This window comes from Natator depressus, chromosome 20 (assembly GCF_965152275.1).
Source record: "Natator depressus isolate rNatDep1 chromosome 20, rNatDep2.hap1, whole genome shotgun sequence".
NCBI lineage: Eukaryota > Metazoa > Chordata > Testudines > Cheloniidae > Natator > Natator depressus.
Window position 1 is genome coordinate 11,283,894 of NC_134253.1, and position 6,033 is coordinate 11,289,926.

Below are 6,033 nucleotides of genomic sequence, written 5' to 3' on the forward strand. Positions count from 1 at the left end.
TAGTTTTAGTAAGTAGCTAGTGATTAGAGTTGTTAGGGGTCCCTCCGCCCCTTTTGACTCCCCAGAGCCGTGGTATGCTGCTGTCCCCAGGGTTTAAAAATGGTGTGGTCTGCGCAAAGCGCATGCCGAAGAGCGATCCACATTCTTTGTGTTTATGGTGCCTAGGGGAGGGTCACCAAAAGGATCGCTGTCAGATCTGCTGCGAGGTCCACCCTAGAACTCTTAAAGAAAGGGAGCAGCGGCTTAAAGCGATCCTCACGCAACTCTACACCCCAATTTGGCCCCGGGCTCCGGGGACCCGGCTCCTAACACGTCCTCGTCAACGCGGAGCGCCCCGGTGCCGTCATCAAGTTTGGTGCGAGAAAGGACTTGTCCCAGGACACTCGGAACCGGCACGGCACCTCCCGAGGCCCAGCGGAGAGCAGGTTCTGATCTCACTTGCCAGTGCCTCAGAAGAAAAAGAAGCCGGACAGTTGGTCACCTCCGGCTAAACCTAGAGAAGTGAGACCCCAGGCGGGCCACAGCTCCGGATCCCCTGTCAGGGCCGCGTGGACTCCTGCCCAGGCAAGGCAGTTGAGTTCCAGGTCGCTGTTGGCTTTCCTGGTTAGTCACAGGGTTTCAGTTTGATTGCACTCTGGCCAGGCTGGCTGATAATCCAAGCCGCCTTCCCTTTCTCCAGGGGCAGGGTATGAGCCATGAACTCCCGTGTCTGTTTAGGTGTGTAGACACCCTCATAAGCCAAGTCCCGCTCCTGGCGTGAGAGTAACTAGGAAGTCCCAGAGTGTCAGCGGGGCCCCTCTTCTGTCGGCCTGGCCCGAGGCTGGGTGATTTCATGTGGCAGCGAGGGGCTGCCGGTCAGAACCAGCAAGCTGGGCCCAGCCTCTCCTCTGGTGACCCATCTCCACTGGGGTGAAGGGCAGCAGGGGAGGGGGGTATGTGGCAGGGGGCAGGAATTGAAGGTTGGACGGGCTGGGAGTTGGTGTGCAGGGAGAGGGGGTGGGAGTCAGGTTGTCGGGGCGAGAGGGGGCAGGAGTTGGGGGACGAAGGGATAGGGAGTGAGGTCAGGGGAAGCAGTGGTAGAAGCCGGAGTGGGCCTTGGAGTTTTGGGAAGGGCACAGGATGTGTCGGGGGGTGGGGGGCAGGGGAGGGTGTGTGAGGAGAGAGTCATGGGGTGGGAGGAGGCAGAGCGGATGGGAACGGCGGGAACATAATCTGGGGGATTAACAATGAAACCACCATAAATCCCTCTCCTCTAATCCCTGCTTTTCAGGGGTGCAAGTCAGGCCCATCTGCCCCTCCGCCACCACTTTCCAGCCAGTCGTTCTCATCCACGTGTGCGTGCTGCTGCTCCTCAGCAGGCGAGAGCAGGAGCAGAACGAAGAGCTTGCCTGCTGAGAGCACCTTTCATCCCAAATAACCGTAAAATGCTTTGCAAGTACACACCTCACTCCCCCTGGGCCTGAAATGCAGCCAGCCCTGGGGAGGAACAGGGCCACTGTTTTAACAGCTCACAGCCACACTATGGGACAAGTTAGGGGAGGAGAAACTGGAGGGGGACCGGCACTTGGCTGGGATGCTGGTATTTCATACCCTCTGCCTCTTGGAACAAGAAGAGCCAGCAGGAGGCAGGGCCCTGAGCTTTGCAGCTCAGCTGAGGCACTAGACGCTTGGTTTTCTTTTTAATTTCTCCAGCCTGGCAAGGGTTTTAAGGCGATTACGGCTGAACCAAATGGCATCTTTCCTGACTCACTTTGGATGCTGATTTAAGCTTCCTCTTGTTTTGTTTAAAGCCTTTGTGGGTTTAATTTTTTTTTTTAGTTTCCTGGTGTCCTCAAAGGCCCCTGTGTGTCACGCCCGCAGCATTGCTCATCTTTGGGGAGGAAAACATTGACAGAGTCCCAGCGTGGGGCCCACCAGCCTGGCCCGAAGGGAGGGAAAGCCTGGGGGAGACCGGCTCAGTGCCGGTGTGTAGGACTCCACAACTGAACCCCTTCACTCCCACAGGTGTGTCCCAGATCCTCCCCCTGCTGCTGCTGCCTGGATTGCCCAGATCTGGGCAGCTCTGCTTCTGCTGCCCATGGCTTTTCCTGCCCGCCCTAGGGAGCGGCTAGGCATTACTGGCCAAAGAAGCCTTCTCCGTGGAGAGAGCTAGCATTAGCACAGCTCATTTTGCTGGGGTCACATGTTCTGCTTTGGAGTGTCCTGGACAAGGCTCCGGCCCACGATCAATTACAGCCCCCTCAGTTCTGCACGTCCCTGCTGTCCTTGCTGCCTGGGAACCTCACCACAGACTGTCACTTGCAAGTCGGAAAATGAGATGGCGTGTAGCGTGACGGTCTTGCTTGAGCATTAAACAAAGTGCTCATTTCCATCTGGGGCGGAGGGTGGATTTGCAAAGCTCCATCCTCTCACCGGGTTATTTATCACCAGCCCTTTCATCGCTGCACATCTCCCCAGCTAGCTTGTCCAGAAAGGCGAGGCAGGTGCCCCGCAGTTAACCCCCTCGCGGGGTCTGTGATATCATCCCATGTACACATGCTGTTCAGTGTCATTCAAGCCTAAATCTTCAGCAAGACAAGTCAGGAGGCAGGTGGCTTAAAAGCAGAGACGATCCCAAAGATTTGCTACATCCTAACGCTACCAATGGTCTGAACTGGTCTGGTGTCCCACCATTCACAGTGGCACAGTATCAACCCATCCCTTAATGAACTATTATCCAATAATAGCACTTGGGCAATAGTCCTTCTGCCCCCATAGGGGGAGACTCATGAGTGCAGTTCTCTCACCATGCTGAGATGATTTGGTTTACGTCTTTTATAATCAAATGGAACAGCGGATAGTGTTGGTCCCATAAGTGGCTAATCTTTTAGTAACACTAAACACTTTGCTCCCTATTATCTTGTGGCAGTGAGTTCTGCAGGTTAATTGGTCATGCTGTTAAAAAAGTTTCCTGTGACATTCTAAGCGATTTTGCCTTATTTTATTGGATCAGCCTTTGTGCATCTTAGTCCAAGTTTCAAATTTATTTTTTTAATTTGACCTTTAAGTTATAAACATGAGCAAATTAAGACAAATACCCCCCCGCCACATTTTAGACTGAGAATGGATGATCTGGAGATTAGGTCACTAACCTGGGATAAGAGCCTGAGTGCAATTCTCTGCGGCATCACAGCCTTCCTGCATGACCTTGAGCAGCTCACCTTGGCTTCTTGAGGAACTAGCCTAGATTCACAAAGGAACTTAAGGGCCACCGAACTCCTCCAAATCCCTGCTCAGCTGCCACCTAATGATATAGGCACCTAAATCCCCTAGGTGCTTAAGTTTCCACTGGTGAGCATTTGCAAAGCTGCCTAAATCCCGATGGCACTGAATAGCTCAGCACCCCAAGCCATGGCAAGATTCTCAAACTAGCTGTCCCCTGGCCTAGCTCATCGTGATGTGGGCAGGCATTCTTAGAGCATGCCTAGCCCCCACAAACCATAGCTTGGGATAGGACCTACCTACACATACCATTATACCCCAAAGCCCCGAGGTTAGGGCACTCAGCTGGGAGATCAGAGACCTGTTTTCAAATCTCCATGCACAATTTGAAGCAAGACCTTGAACCCAGGTCTTCCACCTCGTTCTGATGGCCTCCAGCGGCTCAAGAGCAACGAACCAGGGCACAAAACCCAAAGTGGCTGTGAGTCCTATACTTAGAGTTCACCAACCAACTAGTAAACGTAAACATTTAAGGCACTGTAACAGCCTTAACATGGAGTTACAGAGACCCCTTGGGTATCCCAGTCTGTTGCATCCCAGTGAGACTGCCTTTGTGATAGCTGGCCCCTTACACCAAGAATTACATCAGTATTCAGGTTACTCCCAGTCCTAAAAGACCAGTCTCTTATCCCAGCTCAATTGCACTTTAGACACCAAAGACAATGCTTGTAGCCAGTCCTATAGTAAACTTTTATTATAGATTTATTATCTAGGAAAAGGATACAAGGGAGTTATTTACAAGGTTAAAGCAGGTGAACAAACATACACGAATGAGTTACCATCTTGTTTCAAAAATTAATAGAAACTTCTATAAGCAAGCTCTATATGTCCTTTAGGGCTAACCCAGGCCAAGCAGTGGGGATCTCTTCCCTATGTCTAGAAAAATCTTTCCCCCCAGAGTCCAAGCAGCACAGAGATACACTTCCTTCTTGTTGTGGGCAGGGGGGGGGACTTAAAACCCCTGTGCTCTGAGTTGTGAACTCAACTGATGGGAGGAATCCACTTGCTTGACTCATCTTCACTGGAGGGAAGAGCAGAACAACAAAGTCTTTTGTCCTCTTTAATGTTCCACAATGGTCTGCCTGGGGTTGACGGGCCTTCCCCGTTGGCCAAGAGGTAACAGCTTTTGTTGGAGACCAGCACTTTATGCTAGTTGAGTGGTTTTCAAACTGTGGTCCACAGACTATGTCTAAGATTTCCAAAGGTCGTCCACACCTCTATTAGAAACTTTTTAGGGGTCCGCAAATGAAAAAGATTGAAAACCACTGCACGAGTTAATGGCTCTTGCCCAGTGATTTACACTGTCACAGAGGCTCACAGTACAAATACTTAAACATTACCTTACAATATGGGATACAGATGCTATAAGTGAGATTAATGCAGGCAGCAACTCACACACATTCAATAACGTCTAAACGCTTTGAATTTTAATACCTGTTTTAACAACACTAACACACAGGTAAGTCAGCATGAGTTCAGCGATGTGTTTGTCAGTGTTCATGAGACATGGGTACCTTGCCATGAGCTGGCAGCTTGGCTGCTGCAATACATGTGTTTAACCCCCACAAAAGATAGCTTGGGGTGGGCCCTACCTACATGACCTAGTAGCCCAGAGGTTAGGACACTGTATTCAAAATCACCTATATTCAAATGGCCACAATTTGAAGCAAGGACTAGAACCCAGGTCCTCCAACTGGTCGGGGTGCGCCCTGGGGTATTCTGGGATAGGGAAGCTCCCATGTTGGGGGAGGGATAGCTCAGTGGTTTGAGCATTGGCCTGCTAAATCCAGGGTTGTGAGTTCAATCCTTGAGGAGGCCATTTAGGGATCTCGGGCAAAAAAAAATTGGGGATTGTGCCAGATGATCTCCTGAGGTCCCTTCCAATTCTGATATTCTACGATTCTATATGTTGAAGCTGTTCCACTTTGTATTAAATATTCATTGGGCCACACAGCAAGCGAGACTGCCTCTACAGCTTGGTGTTTAGGGCATTTACCTTGGCATGAAGAAGCAGCAGAGACATGAACCGAACTATTTATACGAAGTGGAGCAGCTTCAAAACAGGAGAGATTAAGCAAGTCCCCCAGAGCACCCAACAGCCCTCTGGGTCAGGAGCTCACCTGGGATTCCGGAGACCCAGCTTCAAGTCCTGGTAGCGACTAATTATTTATACAAAATGGAACAGGCTCAACAAAAGAGATGGGGAGATTCCCCCGCACTACCACCCTCTTCCTTGGCATTTCCTACAGGCTAGCCTAGGTGGCTTCTCTGCCATGCCTAACTCTCACCATGCATGGTGTGCCTGGGTGGCTAATATAGCGCTATGAATTCCACCAGATGGCAAGGTCCTAAAAGGGAGGTGTAGGCATGCCCGAGTTCCTTAGGGGATCTGTTCCTTGCCCATACAGTGGGGATAACAGCACTGCCTTGCCTCCAGGGCTGCATGAGGATAAATTCATAAAGATTGTGTGATGCTCAGATAACACAGTAATGGGGCCATTAAAGTTTTTTCATGCTTTACAATTCTTGGTCATAACTTTTTGCCTTGCTCTCCACTCAAATTAAAACTCCAGTCAGCTTCACTTTTGTTCCTAACCAATTTCACTTTCCAGTTTCTCCTGCATTACTGGAAGCTCTTTGGGGCAGGGACTTTTTGTTCTGTTAGTACAGCGCCTTGCACAGCGGGGTGTCAGTCTCTGACTGAGGCTCCTACGCCCCACAGCAACAGAAATAAATTAACCACCATACTGGATTTATTAATATTTGAAATTA